The sequence below is a fragment of the Gobio gobio genome (assembly GCF_949357685.1).
Source record: "Gobio gobio genome assembly, chromosome: 15".
Classification (NCBI taxonomy): domain Eukaryota; kingdom Metazoa; phylum Chordata; class Actinopteri; order Cypriniformes; family Gobionidae; genus Gobio; species Gobio gobio.
The window spans coordinates 37,292,709-37,306,407 of NC_137108.1; the positions used below are offsets into that span (position 1 = coordinate 37,292,709).

The 13,699-nt window shown below is 37.9% G+C and overlaps 1 protein-coding gene across 1 annotated transcript in view; it reads left to right on the top strand.

Annotated features, from left to right (window-relative positions):
• adgrb1a (adhesion G protein-coupled receptor B1a) overlaps nucleotides 1-13,699 on the top strand; it is a gene marked incomplete at both ends in the record, with an annotated part of 93,560 nt that overhangs the window by 1,301 nt on the left and 78,560 nt on the right. The window lies entirely within an intron of this gene.

The window sequence follows — 13,699 nt, forward strand, 5'->3', positions numbered from 1 at the left end:
GTGACGGATCTCCACTCCTCATAGTGTCCAAAGCTATCTAAAAAAAGCACCAAAGGCATGTAATGGATAATATGAGTGATTGTTAAACAGTTGATCAAGATGATAAGAGAGCCATTCTCACAGAATATGAGATTAATTTAGGTGTTTTTTGGTTATGATGTCCATTTAGCTTGCATATATAGAATATGTACGTAAAATTGACTTTCTACAAGGCATTTATAATGTTACTAAAGATAAATTATATACAGTTATATAATGTATACAGTTATAAATGTAACTCCATAAACTCATAAGCACACTTTTGCTGGAAAACGATGACATCCATTGCAAAACTGCATGATGCTTCCAATGTGTTTTTACCAACATTCTTGATAATAACAAATTATTTATGTAATTCCAACAAAAACGCATCTATGTTAGGCAGCTAGATCACATTAGTTGTGTCCATAGACTGTAAAAAAAAAGAAGGACGATGCCCCCTTCACTATCTTTTAATTGTAGAAAAGCCACCAATGTCCGAATATGGCGCTGACATCTTGCGCTGTTTTGGGATCTGCGTCTGTGCGTGTGCAGTAGTGACCTGGGGACCGCAGAACAAACTTTCAGGATGTGTGCGGCAAGCTTGGTTGTGTCCCAAATGACGCACTATACACTATGCACTCAACCGTGTAGTGTATGAATTTTATACGGTTATTATTTTGTCACTTAACATCGGAGTCTGATAGCCCCACTACGTAAAGCTGTGACACTTGAGTGCATGAAGTGTCAAACATTTGTCATTTTTTCGGTTAATTTAAGTGCATCATTCAGGTTGGAATTTTCAGCGTGAACACACCACTCACTGTAAAGCCGGGTTTACACTAGTGCATTGCATAACTTTTGCTACAGTTACGCCTGTAGTCGACACGACTATTTTTGACCCTCGAAAACGCTGTAGACCCAGTTTTAATTTGGAAAAATAACCGTCATGTGACATGCTTTACCGGCCGTGTAGAGTGGACGGAGATTGTTTCTGAAACGCAGTGGAAATGCCAATATAGACAAGTTTTCAAATGAAAATACTAGTGTACACAGGGCCTAATCATACTACAAAACGTAATAGAATAGTGCATAAGTATGCAAATTTGGGACGCACGTATTATCCCAATGATCAATCAGCACAATTACATCAACAGTGTTGAATACATAACAGAAAACCAAACATTTAAACTTGCAAGGCATAAAACAATTTATGAACAAGATCAATGTATGTACAATTCTTAGCGGCCAGTGGCCGATCCTCATTGTTTAGCTCTGCAGTATTTTTATTTCAAAAAAGGATGACACTGTCTAATGCATGTATAGCAAGAACTTATCCAATGTGAATGCCCCCTAAGACAAACAAGGCAGATGAATAGATGGACGGAGGGCATGATAAGGAGTGAACATCTCATAAATTGATCGTGAGCTTGGGAGGCAAGCCAGGAATGTCCAGCTGGGCCCAATGGATGGAGCCAGGATAGAAAGGCAAATAAAAGATGACTTTTGAAAGACAGGCTGTGCATCATTACGATGCTCTCTGAGACCTATCACTCCATAGTTATCCCCAGCTCAGTCTTAATGGCAGGCTGTCCATTTTATCTGCGGCCAATTTGGAGATGTGCCCCCTCCACATCCCCCTGTGTAAGTGTGTGTGTGGGTCGGGGGAGTTAAGTAGCCCACCTCCCTCTGATTCCTAAGAGGGAAAGTGGAGAGTTAAATAGACTCACGAGGTAGAGAGTGTGCATTCCATCTTAAAATGCTAAAGGCGTGTCTATTGTGTGAATGTGAGCCATTGGGCAGAGACAAGGCATCATGGGAGATGAGTAGATTCATCTCTCGCAGCTCAGAGCAGTGACAGATTACGGGCTAGATTTGAGAGACAGAATGGAAGAGGAGTTGAGTGAGAAAGAGGTGTGAGGTGACAACAGAGAGAAGAATATCCTGTCCTCATGACTTGCACTTTTTCACCATTCGAGACCGATGCGTCTCAGAGAGCTTTGGTTAAGCAAGATGAAAGCACATACTTGTTAAATCTCAGCAAGGTGCTTTGAATCGAGAGCGGAGCTCATAATAGCTGTAATGTTGCTAAACGAAGGAATTTAAATTGACTGCCCCCATAGTCGTCAGTTCTTCATCAGGCGCAATAACAAGATTTAACTTACTGTTTTTTTATAGTCATGTTTCCTTTCTCTCTCTCTCTCTCTCTCTCTCTCTCTCTCTCTCTCTCTCTCTCTCTCTCTCACACACACACACACAGTTCTGCACGCTAGTGAGCTGTTTCATGCTGAGCCATTTCATTGTGGATGGCTGAAAACGGTTGTGCGGGCGGCACTCTGTCACTGCTTTTGCTTGTGGGGGTAAATGTGTTATGAGCATGTTTGGCCACCAGGGGCACAATCGTTTTTAGACGTGCAGCTTATAAAACTGCCGTGAGAGGGATAAGCACTGTGCTTATCTCTACTGGACGGATGGTCTGTCTCTGTATCTTTTTCACTCTCTCGCTCTCTTAACGTTGCCAATGCTAGCTCATAGCCCCTCCACAGCTCTCCAGAGCTCATGAAATATTAATGTTTTAATTAAGCAGTTTTACTGCCTCTGTTTGATAATAAAAAGTGCCCCAGGTTGGGTGTGCATTAGGGTGTGTATATGTGTTTTAGCAATGTATGTTAGCTATGAGACTGTGACTAGTCTATTGTAAACATTCATAGGGCATGGGGGTGTTGGGGAAGGAGAAATGTGTCAGACATCTGTCTTGCTGTAGGGGTTCATTGCTATTTCATGCACACTTTCACTGGGAGATTTTTGAGGGTGTTTGTTCCAAGAGGGTGTTGCATGAGAATATCAGTTTTTCATTGTTTACTTTATGACTTAAGTTGTTTCAGCTATATTATCTCTGTTTACAATGATACTGCCTCAAAGTAATAGGCTAATAATAGCTCTAAATCTTTCATTGTTTTTTTCACAATGAAAAAAAAAAAAAAAATACTGCTGAATTACTGCTGTCAATGTACTCACCCTCGCGATGTTCGACCCATATAACTTTCTTGTAGTACACAAAATAAATATTTTTTTACACGACTGCATTGAACAGTTTGAACTTCAAAAAGGACTTTGTAGTAATAGTCCATAATGATTTATGTGCTAAATTTCAAGTCTTCTGAATCCTTTCGACAGCTTGAAATCTTTGGCGTGTTCTTGAGAGAAGTAGTGATATAGCCTCCAACTTGTAAATGAGTCGATCTTTTGGGTCGAATCTGTTTTATGAATGATCTGATCTGGTATGCAAAACCGGTGCTAAAAATTATTTGTTTCTGAGTTCAACTCATTCAGCCTAGCACAGCTTTCAGAATTGTTTTCTTTCGTGTTCCATGAAAAAACGAAAGACATACAGTTTTGGAATAACATGGGGGTAAGAAAATGTGCATCATTTTCTTTATACAAAATATATTATTTATAAAATGTGAGGTTGGTGAGGTGACACAGATGGCCATCGCTATGGATTCCAGCCTAGCCCCAAAATGTTGTTTGTCTGGAACTGCGTTGCCCTTTGTCTGGAACAGCTTAACGTTGGGTTTCATTGGGTAGAGGTTGTTTATTGTTACTAGAGCTGCTGTAACTGTTACTACCATTAATATATTTATGTTCTAATTTAGCTCTCTCTCCTTACACGCAATTACAAGATGGCAATCTGTGGCATTATACCCGGAGCTGTTCACGTCCTCAGACTCAGATTTATGCGTTTCTGTGCCAACAATATCATCAAAATGAATTTTCAGCTGTCAGGTGGTACAAGAAAGAGCTCTGCATGTTTTTTATGTTCATTATTATTATAATGTGTGCATTGAGACTAGAGATTAGTCAGTTTAGGAAAGATAAAGCATGTTGTGTAACAGTATATTGGGTCAGTGCATAAACTCTTAAAGTGACAGCAGCCTAATATTCCTGCTGCTGTCTGTCATGTTAATCAAAAAACAAAAGAAAATCACTCTCTGCTCTTGACTCTCTGCTCTAGAAGTAACTTTAACTGTAAGCATTAATCTGTATTTAATTTTTACAATGAGGTGTTATTTTACATTTGTTTTTCTTTAATTTCTGTAGTATTTCTTAACTGAATAAACCCACTGTTAGACCCACCTGAAAAACTTTAAAGCGTTTATTTCATATCTCTCTTTATTCTATTGCTATTATTTGTGCTGTTGTTTGCAATTTGTGCTTTCAAAGCTTGCCTCTCTGATATTGCCTACCCTACCTTTAATTTAAAACTCTTGCAATTACACTCCTCTTCTTTGATGATGTGTTTACTGACAAAGGCGGGACAACCTGCCACTCACATAAGATCGCAGCAGTAGCAAACCACAACAATCCAATCAATTCCCGATTGACAAAATCAAGGCCCTGACTGCATTTTTTCTTGTTCAAGAAGCTGTTTCACTCAGATATACATCACAATAGAAAAGAAAAGACTATTGCAACTTCCGCTTCATGTCAACTTTAATTTTATATGTTGTTTAAAAAAGATCTAGGGTCCAAAGTGTGATATCAAAATGCTTAAAATTACTCACACAAACCAATACGGGCATCTCAGATTGGTGCCTGGCCCTGGATGAGCTTTAAAAAGTCCAAGGGAGCTGCTTATTAGTGAATACGTGCTCCTGCTGATAGATCTGTTGTGTTTGTGCGTGGGAGTATGTGTGTGTCTCTGATGGAGAGCGAAAGACAACATGCTGTAAAGAGCTCCCCGACCTATCTGTATGATTACCCCCTCTCACATCTCTAGAGTCACATCTAACCTGCAGTCCATACTAAATAGAATCTATAAAGGATAGAAAATCTCTTCTAACATGCTGAGATTGACCCAGTGAACGCGAGCAGGAGATTGAGAGAGGAGAGATGAATGGTTTGATTAGGGGAATTAGGGGTTATTTGTCTGATAATGCTACATACTTTTGAGAGGCACCACATATGGGCATGTAGGAATGCCTAATGCACCTAAGGCTCTTGAACATACATGTGCCATCAAAGTGGTTTCCATAGGAACATTAGCTCAGAGTGAGACACTCAGTATGAACGCTGTTAAATCCCCAATCTGAAGGCTGTTTTAATCAAGTTTACTAGCCAATGTATATACTAACTAATGCATATTTATTCCTACTCTCTTAAGGTCGACATTAAATGGAAGTTGCAATTGCCTTTTCTTCTCTATATGATGTACACCAGGGGTTTTCAAACTTTATGATGCCAAGGACCCCCAAATATGATGGACCTTTATTTGGGACCCCCTTCTTAAAATCCATCTATATATTTTTATGTATGAAAAAACACAACATATTGTTTCCCAATGTAAATTGGCTATACTTAATGTTGGATGTATAAACCTAAAGAAGAACATTTTCAATTAAAATTATTTGTATAAGCAACTTTCACAAATAAATGTATGTAATCATCTTACATTCCGCATTAAGAAAACTGCCTTACAACCCCAGTGAGCGAGATAAAGGGGACTGTAGTGAGAAAAACTCACTAGAAAGATACAAAGCAAACATATAGGGTGAATTCAGGGTGATTGGGACTCTTTTTGTCATTGAGATGTGTCCTAATCAACCTGAATTCCCCTACAATTCTGGAAAGTATGTATACGGCAAGCAAGGAGAGAAACTGTTAGAAATGAAACAGATTGTTTGGTAGACTTTATCCATTTTTGCTTTGTCTTTTAATTCTCTTGACATTTTCTGGGGACCCCTTAGAACCTTCTGGAGGACCCCTGGGGGTCCCCAGACCCCAGTTTGAAAACCCCTGATGTACACTATATTGCCAAAAGATTTGGGACGCCTGCCTTAACATGCACATGAACTTTAATGACATCCCATTCTTAATCTGTAGGATTTAATATGGAGTTGGCCCACCCTTTACAGCTATAACAGCTTCAAATCTTCTGGGAAGGCTTTCCACTAGGATTAGGAGTGTGTTTATGGGAATTTTTGACCCTTCTTCTAGAAGCACATTTGTGACGTCAGGCACTGATGTTGGACGAGAAGGCCTGGCTCGCAGCCTCCGCTCTAATTCATCCCAAATGTGTTCTATCGGGTTGAGGTCAGGACTCTGTGCAGGCCAGTCAATTTCCTCCACACCAAACTCACTCATCCATGTCTTTTTGCTTTGTGCACTGGTGCATAGTCATGTTGGAACAGGAAGGGGCCATCCCCAAACTATTCCCACAAAGTTGGGAGCATGAAATTGTCCAAAATGTCTTGGTATGCTGAAGCATTAAGTGTTCCTTTCACTGGAACAAAGGGGCCAAGCCCAAACCCTGAAAAACAACCCCACACCATAATCCCCCCTCCACCAAATTTACACTTGACACAATGCAGTCAGGCAAGTACTGTTCTCCTGGCAACCACCAAACCCAGACTCATCCATCGGATTGCCAGACAGAGATGCATGATTCGTCACTCCAGAGAACACGTGCTCTAGAGTCCAGTGGTGGCATGCTTTACTCCACTGCATCCGATGCTTTGCATTGCACTGGGTGATATAAGGCTTGGATACAGCTGCTCGGCCATGGAAACCCATTCCATGAAGCTCTCTATGCATTGTCTTGAGCTAATCTGAAGCCCACATGAAGTTGGAGGTCTGTAGATATCGACTGCAGAAAATTGTCGACTTCTGCGCCATGTGTGCCTGCTCTGTGATTTTACGTGGCCTACCACTTCATGGCTGAGTTTCTGTTCTTCCCAATTGTTTCCACTGTGTTATAACACCACTAACAGTTGACCGTGAAATATTTAGTTGTGAGGAAAAGTCACGAATGGACTTATTGCACAGGTGGCAACCTATCACGGTGCCACACTTGAATTCACTGAGCTCCTGAGAGTGACCCATTCATTCTAAAATGTTTGTAGAAGCAGTCTGCATGCCTAGGTGCTTGATTTTATACACCTTTGGCAATGGAAGTGATTGGGACATCTGAATTCAATAATTGGTGTCCCAATACTTTTGGCAATATAGTGTATATCAGAGTGGGACGGCTTCTCGAGCATGTGAAAATGTGGGACGAAACTTGTTTTTGTCTATCAGGAATTAATTGGATTGTTGTCTTGTGGTTTGCTATTACTGCAATCTCATATGATTGACAGGTTTTCCCACCCTTGCGCCGAAAAACGTCATCAGAGAATAGATGTCACTGCAAGTGGGAGGGAAGGTTATTTTGATTAAAGATTACAAGGGCATGTGAAAAAATACCTTTATCACCTTAAAACACCTTTATATTTCGTTCTTTTAGTGTAACTGCTGTTGGAGTGAAAAGACTAGTTCACTCGACCCACTAATATTCAACAAGTAGCAGCTTCAGGTGTTACTTTTATTTTAGATTACTTTATCTATGGAAATTCCTTGGTATAAAATGACTTTTTAACTGCTGCTTTAGCATAGCAAGACATTTAAATTGCATTCACAGAAAAATAAACGAAGGTTGATTTCAGTTTCTAGGCCACAAATCAGAAATAAACTGGGTTTCTTGTAATGGTCAGATGTTAAACATATAAAGAATTAATTGCAAGCCCTTTATGATATTTAGATAATTATTTTATGTCAGTCAGAAGCTGTGAATCATGCCTGGACATGAAACAACTAATTCTGATTTTGTTTTGTGTTATTCATAATCATCAAAAGCTTTTTATGATTTGAGTTTGCCACCTTAAAGCTACACTGTGTGATATTTTCCCCCATCTAGTGGTGAAAAGGTATATGACCATCCAGTGAATTTTAGTTTCTGTTCCTCTCAATTCCGATTTCGTTTTAACTCCTACGGTGGCCGATTTAGTCCAAGATTAACATGGCTTCCAGTTCGACCTCGTCCACATTCGACACGGTGCCTGTGGGATATTCTGTGCGCAGTGGGATGGTTGGAACTCAACTGGCCTAATTATTCGGCTAGAAAGAACTGCAGCTAATCCAGAGTGAACTTTGATGATAGTAATGTTTATTCAGTCATCCAATTGCAAGGAATAAACTGGTTTGCGTGGATATGTACATAAATGTGGTTTCTGTGAGAGAACAAATAAGGATGGTAAATATACATACACAGTTAAGAACTGTATAACTATACTTATAAGTTACATTTGTATAATGTAACCGTAAACCAGAGCTTATTGTACCATATATAGGCGCTAAATGCAGCTGCATTAAAAGGAGCGGAGCTGCCGCTGCTGCTGATGCTAACAAGCGGTGTCGGGTTCCAAAAGTGTGTGCGCCGCTTTAACGTTAGCACTGCAGTGCGCTCTGTATAACAATTGTTAATATGCCGATCAGACCTGATACATATTTCCATCAACATACATTACAAGCAAATATTTTCTATAAATGAATAAACATTGTTGATAACAAAATAACTGAATGATTATTCAAATAGGTGAGCATTACGCTATTGTATGTTGACACAAAAATACTTCTGAGGTGACATCAACTGAATTACGCGATGACACACTCTGAAACACATCTACAATGACAATAATTATTATTACTTACGGAGTTATTAGCGCACAGAAATACCACACAAGGAAAAACAGACTTTTGAGGAATAAACAAGCCAGGAAAACTCCGTATAACTCTGTTACTGGAGCTGCTGAGATGAAAACTCTCTGGGCATGCACCAGACAAGTCTGAACATGTTGACGCGCACATGCGCGAGGCAGGGGATTTTGTACAGTGCCATCGAGTGTTAAAACGCCAAAGGCGAAGCTTGAATTTACGGATATGTCCCTCTTTGGCTAAAGTACTTTCAAGATGGAGGGGCAACATGGCGACCACCGTTAGATCCCATTACCTTATGTATTTTCAATGGCATATTATAAACTTACGAAAATACTTTATTACTTGAAAGAAGTAAATATACATTAATGAGCACATATATTTTTGAAAGAACTAAGTGTTTTTAGCTAAGAATAGACTAAAAAAGTTACACAGTGTAGCTTTAAATATAATTTACCATAATTTCAATATGTTTTAATTGAGATTTATTAATAGACTTTGCATTCCACATATCATCACATCTGGCTATAAATAGTAGCATTGTTGAACTGCCTCATTTTTGTACCAGTGGACCGTTGCCAGCTTTGAGAATTCACTTAAACTAACTTGCTGCAGTAATAAGGCAGGTTTACAAGATGTACCCACTGAAATTCATTATAATCATTTATAAGTAAATCAATTAAGTAGATTTTGTTTTAAAGCAAAACACAATTTCTCACAGTTAACTGGAAATACAGGGCATTTTGCTATTATAGGGCTATTATATACTGTATGGGCAGTTGTGACCTAATGGTTAGAGAGTCAGGCTTATAATCCAAAGATTGCGGGTTTGAGTCTCAGTACCGGAAGTAGGTGGAAATCAGCTATTTTAACGAGTGTTACAGACCGTGTCCTTGCGTCGCCTGTCAATGAAATCATATCCACGCTGCCCTTGATTTCTGTAGAAACCATGGAAGCACCAAAGGCGGATTGATATAGTATGTATTTTATTAGACAGGCGTGCAACTGTTTGTATAAACAATTATCAACAGAAAACGAATCATTGTTAAACAGCGCAACATGGTTAGTTTTATTGTTTGAATCGTTTGTTTTCTTGATCCAGCATAACAGTAACATTTTTACCATGTCTCAGAGACAACACTATTTTGTCAAGTGACTAACATTGCATAATCAGAGAAATTTTTATCATCATACATTATATTTTAAAATTAATTGCATGTCATTTAGCAAGAGTCATTTAGCCATCCTGTTTTTATTAATTTGTTATTCTAATATCGATCTTACTGCAAAGTGCTGCAAGTCACTCATACCAGCCACCGGGCAAACACACAGAGTAACGTTATAACATAACTTTCAACACACTCAAATGTATTTAGTATGATTGTTTTAATCATGTAAAACTGTGCTGCGTTACCCCACATACGCAACAAAAAGAGCAGAAGTGGCCGATTGCAACTAGGGCTGGGCGATATGGCTGAAAACTGTATCACGATATAAGGGTTTCATATCGGTCAATATCGATAATTATTGATATTTTTATGACCTATTTAAAATAAGGAACAGGAGAAAAATATTTTACATTTAAAATTTTTTATTTTAAACTTAACCTTCCTCTGATTATAATCCCCTCAGTTATAAAGGCAGAAATGTCAACACAACCATGGAAAACACTCAAATAATTAAAATTAGGGCTGTCAAAAGATTAATCGCGATTAATCTCATCCAAAATAAAGGTTTGTGTTTACATAATATATGTGTGTGTACTGTGTATAATTATTATTTATATATAAAAACACACACAAGCATGTATATATTTAAGAAAAATGTATTATATTTATATATAAAATATTTATATTTATATATAATATAAATTATATAAATGTATATACAGTACATACATGCAAATATTTCTTAAATATATACATGAATGTGTTTGTATTTATATATACCTAATAATTATACAGAGTACACACAAATATATTATGTAAACACAAACTTTTATTTTGGATGTGATTAATCGCGATTAGACATGTGCTGGTAAACGGTAATACGATATACCGCAATAATGAACATGCACAATATTGTTATGGTGGGCACTTCAAAATACCGTGAATAATTATTTATTACGAATTATTCAGATTTTTAGAATGAATTTTAAGAATACTTTACCCATCAACCTTTTAAAATGAAAAACACGTCAAAGAGGAACGCACACTGATGTAAATAGACCATGCATGAGCCGAGCACATGGCAGAATGAGGAGACGTGCTGAAGTGCACATTCATTCTTCGACAGCAGAGGGCGCTGATGGAACAGTAGAAATGCAGCCGTTTCCCCAGTAATCACATAACCTAATACATAATACTTAAAGACTTAAGGCTATTCATTTTCAAACTTGCATTTTATATTTTAATCTGGACTAAATTACATGCCCTAGATATTGTTTGAATATGTTCTGACTGTTGTTCAATCACACACTTTACAAGGCTCCAGTATTTAACATTAGTTCCTTCATTAACAAACTGACAATGAAAAATACTTCTAAAGCATGTATTAATCTTAGTTAAATGTACATTTCAGCATACCTTTTGTTCTTTATTATTCTTTTGCACTTTAATCTGTTTTAAATATTTGTTTACTTTATACATTTTTGTGTATTGCTTTATTGTATTTAAATGTTTGGTTCTTTTGTTATAAGAAAGTGATTTAACCTGTTATAGTATGACAACACTTTTTTTGCAACTTATTTCAATATCGTGATAATACCGTATACCGTGATAAAAGCTAATAAAATAATCAACGATATTTGATATTTTAAATCCAACAAAGAAATTTGCTTTACTGTTGTCAACCCCCATTTCCTTATCAGAAGGGCCATCTGGAAGACAATAGTGAGGCCTGTAGGCCACAAGGGTGTCACACCTTTACAGTGGGGGAAGTTTGGTCTGATTGGTCATTTTAAATGAATACATTTGGTTTCAGTCACATGGTCAAGGAATAGATAAAAGAAGATTGGAACTGTTGCTCTTTCTCTCTTTTTTCTCTGGCTCTCTTATCCTCTGGCTCTTGAGGTCATTGGGGCTTCTCTTCTTCTCTCTCTCCCCCACCCTCTCTCTCTCTCTCTCTCTCTCTCTCTCTCTCTTTCTCTCTCTCTCTCTTTCTCTATCCCTCAGGTAACATTTTATTCATACTGTGTACGATAAATGGTATAAGTTTATCATCTCATACATCCATTTTGAAGCTATTTGAAGTGTAACCGTAACCATATTTTGTCATTAAATCCTTTCTATTACAAATACTGTGCTATCTAGTTTTGATTTGGTATTGACTTTGAAGTGCTCCCTGTTGCAATACAATATAGTCACATTATAGCAACGCTCTCCCACATATTTTGGTATTGTAACTGCACTTATTTCCGTCGTTGGTATAAGTTGCAGTGGGTGGAAATAGACGAGAAATGTACAGTTTTCTTGCATCTTTCTGATAACGTTTCTTTAGTCTTCCGGCAACCTTGCAGATTGAACCATCTGCAGGAGTCCACTCTTACAACCTCTAACGGGGAAACTTACATATTGTGCTTTTAATATAGATCAGTATCATGATTGCAATTTCATATGCAGCCTATACATCAAAGTGATTTCTTTCTCCTTTGCATTTAAAACTAGAAATTAAAATAAACATATTTAAAATACATTTATTTCTCTGGATTTCATGGAGTTTTGGAGAGTTAGATGGAGAGTTCCGGGTAGTTCAGGCCCAGGGTGATGATCCATTTTGGCGGTCACTGATCCAAAAAAGCTGAAAGTTCATGGAAGTGAGGGCAAGATGGCATGTTTGCGTGTATATTTGTGTGTGTGTTCACATGTGCACCCACGTCCTTTTGCTCTTATGAGCAGATGTTTCTCTGCTGAAGATTGATGTGCAAGGGGAAAATAAGAAAAGCCTGTTATTTTTCCACTCATCTGTGGGCCTGTGAAAAGTGGGAGGCCCATCTGATCCTTTTAGTGAAGGTGTTTTTGATTCGAACTAGATTTTTCCCCTTTTGTTCCTGCCGAGGAGATGCATCCATCTTCGGAATTGAAACGTCGACTTCTCTGACCCGCACCTGCAACCAAAGAACATTCAACCAAACCCCTATTCATATCTCTGTCGTACTTTTGATCTGTTTATCTACTTGCTCATCAGTAAACAGTGTAGACTCTGAGCTCACCACCTGACTCAGTTAGTAATCCTGTAACGCATGCACTCCGCTGATGAGAAGTCACTGCTATTGTCATTGTGTGACTATTGAAAGACAGAGCAGAAGTGGTGATCTTCACTAAACCGCTATCCCAGTCACCGGCAGGATGAACCTATGAGATAGAAAGACCCAGGCCCATTGCTCATTATGAGTTTTTTTTTTCAACCTGAATGCACACAGACTCATGGGGACTCGTGTCACTGTGGGGACCTAAATTGAGGTCCCCATGGGTACAAAAGCTTATAAATCATACAGAATGAGTTCTTTTGAAAATGTAAAAATGCTGAAAGTTTCGTGTGATGGGTAGGTTTAGGGGTAGAGTTAGTGTAAGGGGATAGCATATACAGTTTGTACAGTATAAAAAACATTACGTTTATGGAGAGTCCCCACAAAGATAGCAAACCATCTGTGTGTGTGTGTGTGTGTGTATGTGTGTGTGACTTTTGAGTAAATATCATACGCAGCACATTTTGTTATTTAAAAATGTATATTATTAGAAAATAAAAACAAGAATTGTGTTTTAATTGAGATTAATAGACAAGTCACCATATATAATCTCATCTGGACGGTTGCCAGTTTTGAGAAATCAATTAGACTAACTTAGTTTGCTGCAGCACTCAAATATTTTCTGGGAAGATGTGTCTTATTGGTTGGAAACAATATTTTTTCTAGACATCATATTGTATCTAACATTGTTGGATGAAAAAAATGCAGATTTTTTTTATTATTATTATAGCGTAATGGTGGTTCTGGGTAGATCCTTTATCTTTAATTGTAAGTGTCTGCGGACATAACTTTATTTCTGTTTTTACAAAATATTTTGTTTGGAGCTATTTTCCATCTTTGAAATATGAAGACTAAATAGGCCTGCAGATTTGCTGGGAAGATAAGAAACTTTACGTTATTGTGAGA